This window comes from Anser anser (genome assembly GCF_964211835.1).
Source record: "Anser anser genome assembly, chromosome: 3".
Lineage (NCBI taxonomy): Eukaryota > Metazoa > Chordata > Aves > Anseriformes > Anatidae > Anser > Anser anser.
Genome location: NC_139722.1, coordinates 111,096,317 through 111,113,421, shown reverse-complemented (window position 1 = coordinate 111,113,421; position 17,105 = coordinate 111,096,317). Strand labels below are relative to the sequence as shown.

The window sequence follows — 17,105 nt, the reverse complement described above, 5'->3', positions numbered from 1 at the left end:
ACCACTGAGAATGCCCTTCAGTGAGTCCAAAGAGTGCACTGGCACCACTGGGGATGCACTGCAGTGAGTCCAGAGAGTGCACTAGCACCACTGGGAATGTAGTGCAGTGAATCCAGTGAGTGCACTGGCACCAGTGGGGATGCACTGCAGTGAGTCCAGAGAGTGCACTGGCACCTCTGGGGATGTAGTGCAGTGACTCGAGAGAGTGCACTGGCACCACTGGGGATGCAGTGCAGTGACTCCAGAGAGTGCACTGGCACCACTGGGGATGCAGTGCAGTGAGTCCAGAGACTTCACTGGCACCACTGGGGATGCACTGCAGTGAGTCCACAGAGTGCACTGGTACCACTGGGGATGCAGTGCAGTGAGTCCAGAGAGTGCACTGGCACCACTGGGGATGCACTGCAGTGAGTCCAGAGAGTGCACTGGCACCACTGGGGATGCAGTGCAGTGAGTCCAGAGAGTGCACTGGCACCACTGGGGATGCAGTGCAGTGAGTCCAGAGAGTGCACTGGCACCACTGGGGATGCAGTGCAGTGAGTCCAGAGAGTGCACTGGCACCACTGGGGATGCACTGCAGTGAGTCCACAGAGTGCACTGGCACCACTGAGAATGCACTTCAGTGAGTCCAGAGAGTGCACTGGTACCACTGGGGATGCACTGCAGTGAGTCCAGAGAGTGCACTAGCACCACTGGGGATGCAGTGCAGTGAATCCAGTGAGTGCACTGGCACCACTGGGGATGCAGTGCAGTGAGCCCAGGGAGTGCACTGGCACCACTGGGGATGCGGTGCCGGGAGTCCAGAGAGTGCACTGGCACGACTGGGGATGCAGTGCAGTGAGTCCAGAGAGTGCACTGGCACCACTGGGGATGCAGTGCAGTGAGTCCAGAGAGTGCACTGGCAACACTGGGGATGCACTGCAGTGAGTCCAGAGAGTGCTCTGGCACCACTGGGGATGCAGTGCCGTGAGTCCAGAGAGTGCACTGGCACCACTGGGGATGCAGTGCAGTGAGTCCAGAGAGTGCACTGGCACCACTGGTGATGCACTGCAGTTACTCCAGAGAGTTCACTGGCACCACTGGGGATGCGGTGCGGTGAGTCCAGAGAGTGCACTGGCACCACTGGGGATGCAATGCAGTCAGTCCAGTGAGTGTACTGGCACCACTGGGGATGCACTGCAGTGAGTCCAGAGAGTGCACTGGCACCACTGAGAATGCCCTTCAGTGAGTCCAGAGAGTGCACTGGCACCACTGGGGATGCATTGCAGTGAGTCCACAGAGTGCACTAGCACCACTGGGGATGCAGTGCAGTGAGTCCAGAGAGTGCACTGGCACCACTGGGGATGCACTTCAGTGAGTCCAGAGAGTGCACGCGCTCCACTGGGGATGCAGTACAGTGAGTCCAGAGAGTGCACTTTCACCACTGGGGATGCAGTGCAGTGAGTCCAGAGAGTGCACTGGCAGCACAGAGGATGCAGTGCAGTGAGTCCAGAGAGTGCTCTGGCACCACTGGGGATGCAGTGCAGTGAGTCCAGAGAGTGCACTGGCACCACTGGGGATGCACTGCAGTGAGTCCAGAGAGTGCACTGGCACCACTGGGGATGCACTTCAGTGAGTCCAGAGAGTGCACTGGCACCACTGGTGATGCACTGCAGTGAGTCCAGAGAGTGCACTGGCACCACTGGGGATGCACTGCAGTGAGTCCAGAGAGTGCACTGGCACCACTGGGGATTCAGTGCAGTGAGTCCAGAGAGTGCACTGGCACCAGAGGGAATGCACTGCAGTGAGTCCAGTGAGTGCACTGGCACCACTGGGGATGCAGTGCAGTGAGTGCAGAGAGTGCACTGGCACCACTGGACATGCAGTGCAGTGAGTCCAGAGAGTGCAGTGGCACCACTGGGGATGCAGTGCAGTGAGTCCAGAGAGTGCACTGGCAGCACTGGGGATGCAGTGCAGTGAGTCCAGAGAGTGCACTGGCAATACTGGGGATGCAGTGCAGTGAGTCCAGAGAGTGCACTGGCACCACTGGGGCTGCAGTGCAGTGAGTCCAGAGAGTGCACTGGCACCACTGGGGATGCAGTGCAGTGAGTCCAGAGAGTGCTCTGGCACCACTGGTGATGCACTGAAGTGAGTCCAGAGAGTGCACTGGCACCACTGGGGATGCAGTGCAGTGAGTCCAGAGAGTGCACTGGCAACACTGGGGTTGCAGTGCAGTGAGTCCAGAGAGTGCACTGGCACCACTGGGGATGCAGTGCAGTGAGTCCAGAGTGTGCACTGGCACGACTGGGAATGCAGTGCAGTGAGTCCAGAGATTGCACTGGCACCACTGGGGATGCACTTCAGTGAGTCCAGAGAGTGCACTGGCACCACAGGTGATGCACTGCAGTGAGTCCAGAGAGTGCACTGGCACCACTGGGGATGCACTGCAGTGAGTCCAGAGAGTGCACTGGCACCAGAGGGAATGCACTGCAGTGAGTCCAGTGAGTGCACTGGCACCACTGGGTATGCAGTGCAGTGAGTGCAGAGAGTGCACTGGCACAACTGGGGATGCAGTGCACTGAGTCCAGAGAGTGCAGTGACACCACTGGGGATGCAGTGCAGTGAGTCCAGAGAGTGCACAGGCAGCACTGGGGATGCAGTGCAGTGAGTCCAAAGAGTGCACTGGCACCACTGGGGATGCAGTGCAGTGAGTCCAGAGAGTGCACTGGCACCACTGGGGATGCACTGCTGTGAGTCCAGAGAGTGCACTGGCAGCAGTGGGGATGCACTGCAGTGAGTCCAGAGAGTGCACTGGCACCACTGGGGATGCACTGCAGTGAGTCCAGAGAGTGCAGTGGCACCAGTGGGGATGCACTGCAGTGAGTCCAGAGAGTGCACTGGCACCACTGGGGATGCACTGCAGTGAGTCCAGAGAGTGCACTGGCACCACTGGGGATGCAGTGCAGTGAGTCTAGAGAGTGCACTGGCAGCACTGGGGATGCAGTGCAGTGAGTCCAGAGAGTGCACTGGCACCACTGGGGATGCACTGCAGTGAGTCCAGAGAGCGCACTGGCACCACTGGGGATGCACTGCAGTGAGTCCACAGAGTGCACTGGAACCACTGAGAATGCACTTCAGTGAGTCCAGAGAGTGCACTGGCACCACTGGGGATGCACTGCAGTGAGTCCAGAGAGTGCACTAGCACCACTGGGAAATGCAGTGCAGTGAGTTCAGTGAGTACACTGGCACCACTGGGGATGCAGTGCAGTGAGTCCAGAGAGTGCACTGGCACCAGAGGGAATGCACTGCAGTGAGTCCAGTGAGTGCACTGGCACCACTGGGGATGCAGTGCAGTGAGTGCAGAGAGTGCACTGGCACCACTGGACATGCAGTGCAGTGAGTCCAGAGAGTGCAGTGGCACCACTGGGGATGCAGTGCAGTGAGTCCAGAGAGTGCACTGGCAGCACTGGGGATGCAGTGCAGTGAGTCCAGAGAGTGCACTGGCAATACTGGGGATGCAGTGCAGTGAGTCCAGAGAGTGCACTGGCACCACTGGGGCTGCAGTGCAGTGAGTCCAGAGAGTGCACTGGCACCACTGGGGATGCAGTGCAGTGAGTCCAGAGAGTGCTCTGGCACCACTGGGGCTGCAGTGCAGTGAGTCCAGAGAGTGCACTGGCACCACTGGGGATGCAGTGCAGTGAGTCCAGAGAGTGCTCTGGCACCACTGGGGATGCACTGAAGTGAGTCCAGAGAGTGCACTGGCACCACTGGGGATGCAGTGCTGTGAGTCCAGAGAGTGCACTGGCAACACTGGGGATGCTCTGCAGTGAGTCCAGAGAGTGCACTGGCACCACTGGGGATTCAGTGCAGTGAGTCCAGAGTGTGCACTGGCACGACTGGGAATGCAGTGCAGTGAGTCCAGAGATTGCACTGGCACCACTGGGGATGCACTTCAGTGAGTCCAGAGAGTGCACTGGCACCACAGGTGATGCACTGCAGTGAGTCCAGAGAGTGCACTGGCACCACTGGGGATGCAGTGCAGTGAGTCCAGAGAGTGCACTGGCACCACTGGGGATGCAGTGCAGTGAGTCCAGAGAGTGCACTGGCACCAGAGGGAATGCACTGCAGTGAGTCCAGTGAGTGCACTGGCACCACTGGGTATGCAGTGCAGTGAGTCCAGAGAGTGCACTGGCACAACTGGGGATGCAGTGCAGTGAGTCCAGAGAGTGCAGTGACACCACTGGGGATGCAGTGCAGTGAGTCCAGAGAGTGCACAGGCAGCACTGGGGATGCAGTGCAGTGAGTCCAAAGAGTGCACTGGCACCACTGGGGATGCAGTGCAGTGAGTCCACAGAGTGCACTGGCACCACTGGGGATGCACTGCAGTGAGTCCAGAGAGTGCAGTGGCACCACTGGGGATGCAGTGCAGTGAGTCCAGAGAGTGCACTGGCACCACTGGGGATGCACTGCAGTGAGTCCAGAGAGTGCACTGGCAGCACTGGGGATGCAGTGCAGTGAGTCCAGAGAGCGCACTGGCACAACTGGGGATGCACTGCAGTGAGTCCACAGAGTGCACTGGAACCACTGAGAATGCACTTCAGTGAGTCCAGAGAGTGCACTGGCACCACTGGGGATGCACTGCAGTGAGTCCAGAGAGTGCAGTAGCACCACTGGGGAATGCAGTGCAGTGAGTCCAGTGAGTACACTGGCACCACTGGGGATGCAGTGCAGTGAGTCAAGAGAGTGCACTGGCACCACTGGGGATGCACTGCAGTGAGCCCAGAGAGTGCACTGGCACCACTGGGGATGCGGTGCCGGGAGTCCAGAGAGTGCACTGGCACCACTGGGGATGCACTGCAGTTACTCCATAGAGTGCACTGGCAACACTGGGGATGCAGTACAGTGAGTCCAGAGAGTGCACTGGCACCACTGGGGATGCAGTGCAGTTAGTCCAGAGAGTGCACTGGCACCACTCAGGGTGCAGTGCGGTGAGTCCAGAGAATGCACTGGCACCAATGGGGATGCAGTGCAGTGAGTCCAGAGAGCGCACTGGCTCCACTGGGGATGCAGTGCAGTCAGTCCTGTGAGTGTACTGGCACCACTGGGGATGCAGTGCAGTGAGTCCAGAGAGTGCACTGGCACCACTGAGAATGCACTTCAGTGAGTCCAGAGAGTGCACTGGCACCACTGGGGATGCACTGCAGTGAGTCCAGAGAGTGCACTGGCACCAACGGGGATGCACTGCAGTGAGTCCAGAGAGTGCACTGGCACCACTGGGGATGCACTTCAGTGAGTCCAGAGAGTGCACGGGCTCCACTGGGGATGCAGTGCAGTGAGTCCAGAGAGTGCACTGGCACCACTGGGGATGCAGTGCAGTGAGTCCAGAGAGTGCACTGACACCACTGGGGATGCAGTGCAGTGAGTCCACAGAGTGCACTGGCACCACTGGGGATGCAGTGCAGTGAGTCCAGAGAGTGCACTGGCACCACTGGGGATGCAGTGTAGTGAGTGCACAGAGTGCACTGTGAACACTGGGGATGCAGTGCAGTGAGTCCAGAGAGTGCACTGGCACCACTGGGGATGCAGTGCAGTGAGTCCAGAGTGTGCACTGGCACCACTGGGGATGCAGTTCAGTGAGTCCAGAGATTGCACTGGCACCACTGGGGATGCACCCCGGTGAGTCCAGAGAGTGCACTGGCACCACTGGTGATGCACTGCAGTGAGTCCAGAGAATGCACTGGCACCACTGGGGATGCAGTGCAGTGAGTCCAGAGAGTGCACTGGCACCACTGGGGGTGCAGTGCAGTGAGTCCAGAGAGTGCACTGGCACCAGAGGGAATGCACTGCAGTGAGTCCAGTGAGTGCACTGGCACCACTGTGGATGCACTGCAGTGAGTCCAGAGAGTGCACTGGTACCACTGGGGATGCAGTGCAGTGAGTCCAGAGAGTGCACTGGCACCACTGGGGATGCACTGCAGTGAGTCCAGAGAGTGCAATGGCACCACTGGGGATGCACTGCAGTGAGTCCAGAGAGTGCACTGTCACCACTGGGGATGCAGTACAGTGAGTCCACAGAGTGCACTGGTACCAGTGGGGATGCAGTACAGTGAGTCCAGAGAGTGCAGTGGCACCACTGGGCATGCAGTGCAGTGAGTCCAGAGAGTGCACTGGCACTACTGGGGATGCACTTCAGTGACTCCAGAGAGTGCACTGGCACCACTGGGGATGCAGTGCAGTGAGTCCAAAGACTTCACTGGCAAAACTGGGGATGCAGTGCAGTGAGTCCAGAGATTGCACTGGCACCACCGGGGCTGCAGTGCAGTGAGTCCAGAGAGTGCACTGGCACCACTGGGGATGCAGTGCAGTGAGTCCAGAGAGTGCACTGGCACCACTGGGGATGCACTGCAGTGAGTCCAGAGAGTGCAGTGGCAGCACTGGGGATGCAGTGCAGTGAGTCCAGAGAGTGCACTGGCACCACTGGGGATGCACTGCAGTGAGTCCAGAGAGCGCACTGGCACCACTGGGGATGCACTGCAGTGAGTCCACAGAGTGCACTGGAACCACTGAGAATGCACTTCAGTGAGTCCAGAGAGTGCACTGGCACCACTGGGGATGCACTGCAGTGAGTCCAGAGAGTGCACTAGCACCACTGGGGAATGCAGTGCAGTGAGTCCAGTGAGTACACTGGCACCACTGGGGATGCAGTGCAGTGAGTCAAGAGAGTGCACTGGCACCACTGGGGATGCACTGCAGTGAGCCCAGAGAGTGCACTGGCACCACTGGGGATGCGGTGCCGGGAGTCCAGAGAGTGCTTTGGCACCACTGGGGATGCACTGCAGTTACTCCAGAGAGTGCACTGGCAACACTGGGGATGCAGTACAGTGAGTCCAGAGAGTGCACTGGCACCACTGGGGATGCACTGCAGTGAGTCCAGAGAGTGCACTGGCACCACTCAGGGTGCAGTGCGGTGAGTCCAGAGAATGCACTGGCACCAATGGGGATGCAGTGCAGTGAGTCCAGAGAGCGCACTGGCTCCACTGGGGATGCAGTGCAGTCAGTCCTGTGAGTGTACTGGCACCACTGGGGATGCAGTGCAGTGAGTCCAGAGAGTGCACTGGAACCACTGAGAATGCACTTCAGTGAGTCCAGAGAGTGCACTGGCACCACTGGGGATGCACTGCAGTGAGTCCAGAGAGTGCACTGGCACCAACGGGGATGCACTGCAGTGAGTCCAGAGAGTGCACTGGCACCACTGGGGATGCACTTCAGTGAGTCCAGAGAGTGCACGGGCTCCACTGGGGATGCAGTGCAGTGAGTCCAGAGAGTGCACTGGCACCACTGGGGATGCAGTGCAGTGAGTCCAGAGAGTGCACTGACACCACTGGGGATGCAGTGCAGTGAGTCCACAGAGTGCACTGGCACCACTGGGGATGCAGTGCAGTGAGTCCAGAGAGTGCACTGGCACCACTGGGGATACAGTGTAGTGAGTGCAGAGAGTGCACTGTGAACACTGGGGATGCAGTGCAGTGAGTCCAGAGAGTGCACTGGCACCACTGGGGATGCAGTGCAGTGAGTCCAGAGTGTGCACTGGCACCACTGGGGATGCAGTTCAGTGAGTCCAGAGATTGCACTGGCACCACTGGGGATGCACTGCAGTGAGTCCAGAGAGTGCACTGGCACCACTGGTGATGCACTGCAGTGAGTCCAGAAAATGCACTGGCACCACTGGGGATGCAGTGCAGTGAGTCCAGAGAGTGCACTGGCACCACTGGGGATGCAGTGCAGTGAGTCCAGAGAGTGCACTGGCACCAGAGGGAATGCACTGCAGTGAGTCCAGTGAGTGCACTGGCACCACTGTGGATGCACTGCAGTGAGTCCAGAGAGTGCACTGGCACCACTGGGGATGCAGTGCAGTGAGTCCAGAGAGTGCACTGGCACCACTGGGGATGCACTGCAGTGAGTCCAGAGAGTGCAATGGCACCACTGGGGATGCACTGCAGTGAGTCCAGAGAGTGCACTGTCACCACTGGGGATGCAGTACAGTGAGTCCACAGAGTGCACTGGTACCAGTGGGGATGCAGTACAGTGAGTCCAGAGAGTGCAGTGGCACCACTGGGCATGCAGTGCAGTGAATCCAGAGAGTGCACTGGCACCACTGGGGATGCACTTCAGTGACTCCAGAGAGTGCACTGGCACCACTGGGGATGCAGTGCAGTGAGTCCAAAGACTTCACTGGCAAAACTGGGGATGCAGTGCAGTGAGTCCCGAGAGTGCACTGGCACCACTGGGGATGCAGTGCAGTGAGTCCAGAGAGTGCACTGGCACCACCGGGGCTGCAGTGCAGTGAGTCCAGAGAGTGCACTGGCACCACTGGGGATGCACTGCAGTGAGTCCAGAGAGTGCACTGGCACCACTGGTGATGCAGTACAGTGAGTCCAGAGAGTGCACTGGCACCACTGGGGATGCACTGCAGTGAGTCCAGAGAGTGCACTGGCACCACTGGGGATGCACTACAGTGAGTCCAGAGATTGCACTGGCACCACTGGGGATGCAGTGCACTGAGTCCAGAGAGTGCACTGGCACCACTGGGGATGCAGTGCATTGAGTCCAGAGAGTGCACTGGCACAACTGGGGATGCACTTCAGTGAGTCCAGAGAGTGCACTGACACCACTGGGGATGCAGTGCCTTGAGTCCAGAGAGTGCACTGGCACCACTGGGGATGCAGTGCAGTGAGTCCAGAGAATGCTCTGGCACCACTGGGGATGCACTGCAGTGAGTCCAGAGAGTACACTGGCACCACTGGGGATGCAGTGCAGTGAGTCCAGAGCATTCACTGGCACCACTGGGGATGCAGTCCAGTGAGTCCAGTGAGTGCACTGGCACCACTGGGGATGCAGTGCAGTGACTGCAGAGAGTACACTGGCACCACCGGGGATTCACTGCAGTGAGTCCAGAGAGTGCACTGGCACCACCTGTGATGCAGTGCAGTGAGTCCAGTGAGTGCACTGGCACCACTGGGGATGCAGTGCTGTGACTCCAGAGAGCGCACTGGCACCACTGGGGATGCAGTGCAGTCAGTCCAGTGAGTGCACTGGTACCACTGGGGGTGCAGTACAGTGAGTCCAGAGAGTGCACTGACACCACTGGGGATGCACTGCAGTGAGTCCAGACAGTGCACTGGCACCAGTGGGGATGCAGTGCAGTGAGTCCAGAGACTGCACTGGCACCACTGGGGATGCAGTGCAGTGAGACCAGAGAGTGCACTGGCAACCACTGGGGATGCACTGCAGTGAGTCCAGAGAGTGCACTGGCACCACTGGGGATGCACTGCAGTTAGTCCAGAGAGTGCACTGTCACCACTGGGGATGCAGTACAGTGAGTCGACATAGTGCACTGGCACCAGTGGGGATGCAGTACAGTGAGTCCAGAGAGTGCACTGGCACCACTGGACATGCAGTGCAGTAAGTCCAGAGAGTGCACTGGCACCACTGGGGATGCACTTCAGTGACTCCACAGAGTGCACTGGCACCACTGGGGATGCAGTGCAGTGAGTCCAAAGACTTCACTGGCACCACGGGGGATGCAGTGCAGTGAGTCCAGAGAGTGCACTGGCACCACTGGGGATGCAGTGAAGTGAGTGCAGAGAGTGCACTGGCACCACTGGGGATGCAGTTTAGTGAGTCCAGAGAGTGCACTGGCACCACTGGGGATGCACTACAGTGAGTCCAGAGAGTGCACTGGCACCACTGGGGATGCAGTGCAGTGAGTCCAGAGAGTGCACTGGCACCACTGGGGATGCAGTACAGTGAGTCCAGTGAGTGTACTGGCACCACTGGGGATGCACTTCAGTGAGCCCAGAGAGTGCACTGGCACCACTGAGAATGCACTTCAGTGAGTCCAGAGAGTGCACTGGCACCACTGGGGATGCACTGCAGTGAGTCCAGAGAGTGCACTAGCACCACTGGGGATGCAGTGCAGTGAATCCTGTGAGTACACTGGCACCACTGGGGATGCAGAGCAGTGAGTCCAGAGAGCTCACTGGCAAAACTGGGGATGCAGTGCAGTGAGTCCAGAGAGTGCACTGGCACCACTGGGGATGCAGTGCAGTGAGTCCAGAGATTGCACTGGCACCACCGGGGCTGCAGTGCAGTGAGTCCAGAGAGTGCACTGGCACCACTGGGGATGCAGTGCAGTGAGTCCAGAGAGTGCACTGGCACCACTGGTGATGCAGTACAGTGAGTCCAGAGAGTGCACTGGCACCACTGGGGATGCACTGCAGTGAGTCCAGAGAGTGCACTGGCACCACTGGGGATGCACTACAGTGAGTCCAGAGATTGCACTGGCACCACTGGGGATGCAGTGCACTGAGTCCAGAGAGTGCACTGGCACCACTGGGGATGCAGTGCATTGAGTCCAGAGAGTGCACTGGCACAACTGGGGTGCACTTCAGTGAGTCCAGAGAGTGCACTGACACCACTGGGGATGCAGTGCAGTGAGTCCAGAGAGTGCACTGGCACCACTGGGGATGCAGTGCAGTGAGTCCAGAGAATGCTCTGGCACCACTGGGGATGCACTGCAGTGAGTCCAGAGAGTACACTGGCACCACTGGTGATGCAGTGCAGTGAGTGCAGAGAGTTCACTGGCACCACTGGGGATGCAGTCCAGTGAGTCCAGTGAGTGCACTGGCACCACTGGGGATGCAGTGCAGTGACTGCAGAGAGTACACTGGCACCACCGGGGATTCACTGCAGTGAGTCCAGAGAGTGCACTGGCACCACCTGTGATGCAGTGCAGTGAGTCCAGTGAGTGCACTAGCACCACTGGGGATGCAGTGCTGTGACTCCAGAGAGCGCACTGGCACCACTGGGGATGCAGTGCAGTCAGTCCAGTGAGTGCACTGGTACCACTGGGGGTGCAGTACAGTGAGTCCAGAGAGTGCACTGGCACCACTGGGGATGCACTGCAGTGAGTCCAGACAGTGCACTGGCACCACTGGGGATGCAGTGCAGTGAGTCCAGAGACTGCACTGGCACCACTGGGGATGCAGTGCAGTGAGACCAGAGAGTGCACTGGCACCACTGGGGATGCACTGCAGTTAGTCCAGAGAGTGCACTGTCACCACTGGGGATGCAGTACAGTGAGTCCACATAGTGCACTGGCACCAGTGGGGATGCAGTACAGTGAGTCCAGAGAGTGCACTGGCACCACTGGACATGCAGTGCAGTGAGTCCAGAGAGTGCACTGGCACCACTGGGGATGCACTTCAGTGACTCCACAGAGTGCACTGGCACCACTGGGGATTCAGTGCAGTGAGTCCAAAGACTTCACTGGCACCACTGGGGATGCAGTGCAGTGAGTCCAGAGAGTGCACTGGCACCACTGGGGATGCAGTGAAGTGAGTGCAGAGAGTGCACTGGCACCACTGGGGATGCACTGCAGTGAGTCCAGAGAGTGCACTGGCACCACTGGGGATGCACTACAGTGAGTCCAGAGAGTGCACTGGCACCACTGGGGATGCAGTGCAGTGAGTCCAGAGAGTGCACTGGCACCACTGGGGATGCAGTGCAGTGAGTCCAGTGAGTGTACTGGCACCACTGGGGATGCACTTCAGTGAGCCCAGAGAGTGCACTGGCACCACTGGGGATGCAGTGCAGTGAATCCTGTGAGTACACTGGCACCACTGGGGATGCAGAGCAGTGAGTCCAGAGAGCGCACTAGCACCACTGGGGATGCAGTGCAGTGAATCCTGTGAGTACACTGGCACCACTGGGGATGCAGAGCAGTGAGTCCAGAGAGCTCACTGGCACCACTGGGGATGCAGTGCAGTGAGTCCAGAGAGTGCACTGGCACCACTGGAGATGCAGTACAGTGAGTCCAGTGAATGCACTGGAACCACTGGGGATGCAGTGCAGTGAGTCCAGAGAGTGCACTGGCACCACTGGTGATGCACTGCAGTGAGTCCAGAGATTGCACTGGCACCACTGGGGATGCAGTGCAGTGAGTCCAGAGAGTGCACTGGCACCACTGGGGATGCACTACAGTGAGTCCACAGAGTGCACTGGCACCACTGGGGATGCACTGCAGTGAGTCCAGAGATTGCACTGGCACCACTGGGGATGCAGTGCAGTGAGTGCAGAGAGTGCACTGGCACCACTGGGGATGCACTTCAGTGAGTTCAGAGAGTGCACTTGCACCACTGGGGATGGGTTTCAAGCCAACTGCATTAACCGCTCATGCTTCTTTCTTATGAGACGTTAGTAAACCAATTACATAGCCTTGTCAAGACTAAATCACAGGTAAAAATCCTGTACATCTCATGTGGCCAACCACTCCCAACTAGGATTCCAAGAACCAGGAGGTTCGGTGAAAATAGGGCTAGTGCTATTAGAGGGGTGATTATTAGGGTAAGCCCTAAGCTGTCTTTAATGGAGAAGTATGGGTGGAATGGGATTTTGTCGCAGTCTGATACGATTCCTAGTGGGTTATTTGAGCCTGATTCGTGTAGGAAGGTTAGGTGGACTAGGGTGATTCCTGCAATTAGGAAGGGCAGTAGGAAGTGGATGGCGAAGAATCGGGTTAAGGTTGGATTGTCTACTGAGAATCCTCCTCAGGCTCATTCTACTAGAGTTTGCCCAATGTACGGGATGGCTGAGAATAGGTTGGTGATTACGGTTGCCCCTCAGAATGACATTTGTCCTCATGGTAGGACATACCCTACGAAGGCAGTTGCTATTAGGGTGAGTAGGAGGATTACTCCTGTGTTTCAGGTTTCTTTGTATAGGTAGGAGCCGTAGTAGAGGCCTCGTCCGATGTGTAAGTAGATGCAGATAAAGAAGAGCGAAGCACCGTTGGCGTGGAGGTTGCGGATGAGCCATCCGTACTGGACGTCTCGGCATGTGTGAGCTACTGAGGAGAAGGCGAGTGAAGTGTCTGCGGTGTAGTGTATGGCTAGTAGCAGGCCTGTTAGGATTTGTGTGGCTAAGCAGATGGCTAGAAGGGAGCCGAAGTTTCATCAGGCAGAGATGTTGGAGGGGGCGGGTAGGTCGATTAGGGAGTTGTTGATTATTTTTAGTAGGGGATGGGATTTGCGGATGTTAGGGGCCATTAGTGAGTCTGTGTGTTATTAGGATTATTACCAGGATGGAGAGGGCGAAGGATCCTAGGTAGGCCTTAATTAGCCCTGTGTGTATTGAGGTTGCGGCTTTGCTTGCGGCTACTTGTAGTTCAGCAAGGCCCTCTGGCCCTATTTTTTTGAGTCAGGAGAGGTCGATCAAGTGTAGGGCAATGTTTTGTCCCTTTTCTAGTAGGTTTTTGGAGAAGAATCGGTGTACTAGGGGGTTGAAGTACCCTAATGCAGAGGAGAAGTTTATGAGGGGGTTTGGTTTGGGGTGAGTGAGGGTGTGTGTTATGTTCGATAGTTCTAGGGCTAGGACGATTCCTAGGATTGTTATGAGGATGGCAGCGGTTTTGGTGATAAGGGGTATGGTTATTGGGGGGGTTTTGGTTGGTGTGATGAAAGAGGTAATGATTATTCCTGCTGTAATGCTGCCTAGGGCGAGTCGGGTTAGGGGGGCGGTGATTAGTGGGTTGTTTTCGTTTATTGATACTATTGGGGGGATTCGGGTTTGTCCAGCTTGGACTAGGATGGTTATGCGGATGCTGTAGGTTGCGGTGAATGCTGTGGCTATAAGGGTTAGGAGTAGGGCTCAAGTATTTAGGTATGATGTGTTTAAGCTTTCGATGATGAGGTCTTTTGAGTAGAATCCGGCTAGGAATGGGGTTCCTATCAGCGCCAGGTTTCCGATGGTTAGGCAGGAAGTAGTGACTGGGAGTATTTTCTGTAGGCCTCCTATCTTTCGGATATCTTGTTCTCCGTTTAGGTTGTGGATGATAGACCCTGAGCATAGGAATAGTATGGCTTTAAAGAAGGCATGGGTTGAGATGTGTAGGAAGGCTAGTTGTGGGAGGTTTAGTCCGATAGTGACTATTATTAGTCCTAGTTGGCTGGATGTTGAGAAAGCAATGATTTTTTTGATGTCATTTTGGGTTAGGGCGCATGTGGCAGCGAATAGGGTTGATAGAGCACCTAGGCATAGGCAGGCAGTTAGGGCTGTCTGGTTGGTGGCTAGCAGGGGGTGCATGCGGATGAGCAGGAAGATTCCGGCTACTACTATGGTACTGGAGTGCAGTAGGGCTGATACTGGGGTGGGGCCTTCTATTGCTGCGGGCAGTCATGGGTGGAGTCCAAATTGGGCGGATTTTCCTGCGGCTGCGAGGATTAATCCTATGAGGGGGAGGATTGGGGTTTGGTGGGGGTGTACGGCTTGTTGGATCTCTCAGGTGTTGAATGTTGAAGCTAGTCATGCTATGCTCAGGATCAGTCCGATGTCTCCGATTCGGTTGTAGATTACGGCTTGTAGGGCGGCGGTGTTGGCATCTGCTCGGCCTTGTCATCAGCCGATGAGAAGGAAGGACATGATTCGTACTCCTTCCCAGCCTACGAATAGGAGGAATATGTTGTTTGCGGTTGTTAGGAGGAGTATGGCGACTAGGAATGTCAGTAGGTAGGTGAAAAATTTTGTTACGTATGGCTCTGAGGCCATGTATCATATGGCGAATTGTAGGATTGATCATGTTACAAATAGGGCGATTGGAAGAAATGTTATTGAGTATTGGTCTATTTTTAGGCTCAGGGGGATTTTAAAGTTTATAATGAATTTTCACTCCCAGTGGCAGGTGACAGATTCTACTCCCGAGTAGATGAATGCGGTTGTAGGGGCTAGGCTAATTAGGAATGCGGTTTTAACAGCGCGGGTGGTGGCTTGTGGGGTGTTTTTAAAGTTTTTAAATAGAAATGGCAGGATGATTGGGGTTAGGAGGATTGTCAGCGTGAGTAGTGTGAGGGAGTTGATTAGTAGTGTGGGGTTCACTACTTTTACTTGGATTTGCACCAAGATGGGTGGTTCCTAAGACCAGTGGATTGCTGTTATCCTTTAAAAGTAAGGGGGCTGAGGTTTTAGGCTCAGATGTAAGAGTTAGCAGCTCTTGTTGGTTAAACCCTCCCCTCGGCAGGTAAGAAGGTTTGAACTTCTATTCTTAGAATCACAGTCTAATGTTTGGTTTAAACTATACTTGCATGAGGGGATTCCGGAGATCAGTTCGGGTTTGAGGATTAGGAGGAATATTGGGATAATGTGGAGTGTTATGAGCAGGTGTTCTCGCGTGGTTGAGTTTTGCATAGATGTGATGTGGGAGGGGATTGAGCCTCGTTGGGTCATTAGTAGTATGAATAAGGTGTAGGAGGCGGTTAGTAGGGTTGCGATTCCTGTTAGGATGATCGTGAAGGCAGATCAGTTGAATAAGGTGATTATAATGGTTAGCTCTGCTATGAGGTTTGTTGTTGGGGGTAAGGCTATGTTTGTTAGATTGGCCAGCAATCATCAGGTAGCTATGAGTGGTAGGAGAGGTTGTAGGCCTCGTGTGAGTAGTAGAATTCGGCTGTGCGTACGTTCATAGTTTGTGTTGGCTAGGCAGAATAGTATGGAGGAAGTTAGTCCATGGGAAATTATTAGGATCATTGCCCCTGAGAATGATCAGTGGGTTTGGATTATTCCTGCGGCGATAACTAGGCCTATGTGGCTAACGGATGAATAAGCGATTAGTGATTTTAGGTCTGTCTGTCGTAGGCAGATTGAGCTAGTCATTAGGGCGCCTCATAGGGCCAGGGTTAGGAAGGGGTAGTGCAGGAGGTTGGACAGTGGGCCCATAAATAGAGTGACTCGTATAATTCCGTATCCTCCTAGCTTTAGTAGTAGGGCGGCGAGGAGTATTGAGCCTGCGATGGGTGCTTCTACGTGGGCTTTTGGCAGTCAGAGGTGTAGGCCGTATAGTGGGGCTTTTACTATGAATGCTATGAGCAGTGCTAGACCTGATAGTATTCCTGTCCATGAGGTGGATAGGGTTGGGTGGGTTAGTTGTAGGGTTGGCAGGTGCAGGGTGCCAATTTTCACGTATAGGTGTATGATTGTGATTAGCAGGGGTAGAGAGCTTACTAGCGTGTAGAATAGCAGGTAGATGCCAGCGCTTAGGCGTTCTGGTTGGTTCCCCCATCGGGTGATTAAGATTAGGGTGGGAATGAGGGTTGCTTCAAATGAGATGTAAAATAGTGCTAGTTCTGTGGTGGAAAAGGCTAGTAGGATGAATGGCTGGACTGCGACTAAGGTTGAGATAAAGATTCGTTTGCGTTGTAGGGGTTCTTGTTGCAGGTGGTTTTGGCTTGCTATGAGTGGGAGTAGTCAGCAGGATAGTACTAGGAGGGGGGATGAGATTTGGTCAATTCCTGTTCAGTTGGATAAAAATTTGTAGGGGTAGTAGGTTGGGATTAATCACTGTAGGCTTAGGGCAGCGATTAGGAGGCTGTATAAGGTGGTGTTAGTCCATAGAAATTTTGGTGGAGACAGCAGGGCTGTTGGAAGAAGTATGATTGTGGGTAGGATGATTTTTAGCATTGCAGGAGGTTTAGGTTGTGTAGATGGTCGGAGCCATGTGTGCGGGTGGAGGCTACTAGGATGGCCAGGCCTGTGCCCGCCTCACACGTTGAGAAGGTTAGCATGAGAATTGGTACCATGGTGAATGAGGAGACTTGGTTTTCGATGGATCATATTGATAGGCCTACGAATATCGATAATATTATGCTTTCAAGGCATAGTAGGGCGGATACTAGGTGGGTTCGGTGGAAGGCTAGCCCTAGTCCGCTGAAAATGAAGGCTGAGTAGAAGCTTAAATGTAGGGGCGACATAAGAAAGTTACAGGGTTGGCTGTAATCTGCTGGGTCGAAACCAGCTATCTTTTTGGTTAGACTAACTTTCTGTTATTCTGCTCATTCTAGGCCCCCTTGAATTCACTCGTAGGCCAGTCCGAGTGTTAGGAGAAGGAGGATCACTACAGTTCAGGTGAGGGTCATTAGGGGGGATTGGAGTTGGACGGCTCATGGCAGGGGGAGTAGGAGGGCGATTTCTAGGTCGAATAGGACGAACAGGATGGCTACTGAGGAAGAATCGGACTGAGAATGGTAATCGAGCAGATCCAAGTGGGTCGAATCCACATTCGTACGGTGAGAGTTTCT

The 17,105-nt window shown here is 55.5% G+C and overlaps 1 long non-coding RNA gene across 1 annotated transcript in view; it reads left to right on the top strand.

The window, feature by feature from the left end:
• Positions 1-17,105, top strand: part of LOC310897992 — a 927,268-nt gene that overhangs the window by 738,743 nt on the left and 171,420 nt on the right. The window contains exon 7 of the long non-coding RNA XR_014582875.1: positions 15,281-15,453. This is a non-coding gene — a long non-coding RNA (uncharacterized lncRNA). The remainder of the gene's footprint in view (positions 1-15,280; positions 15,454-17,105) is intronic.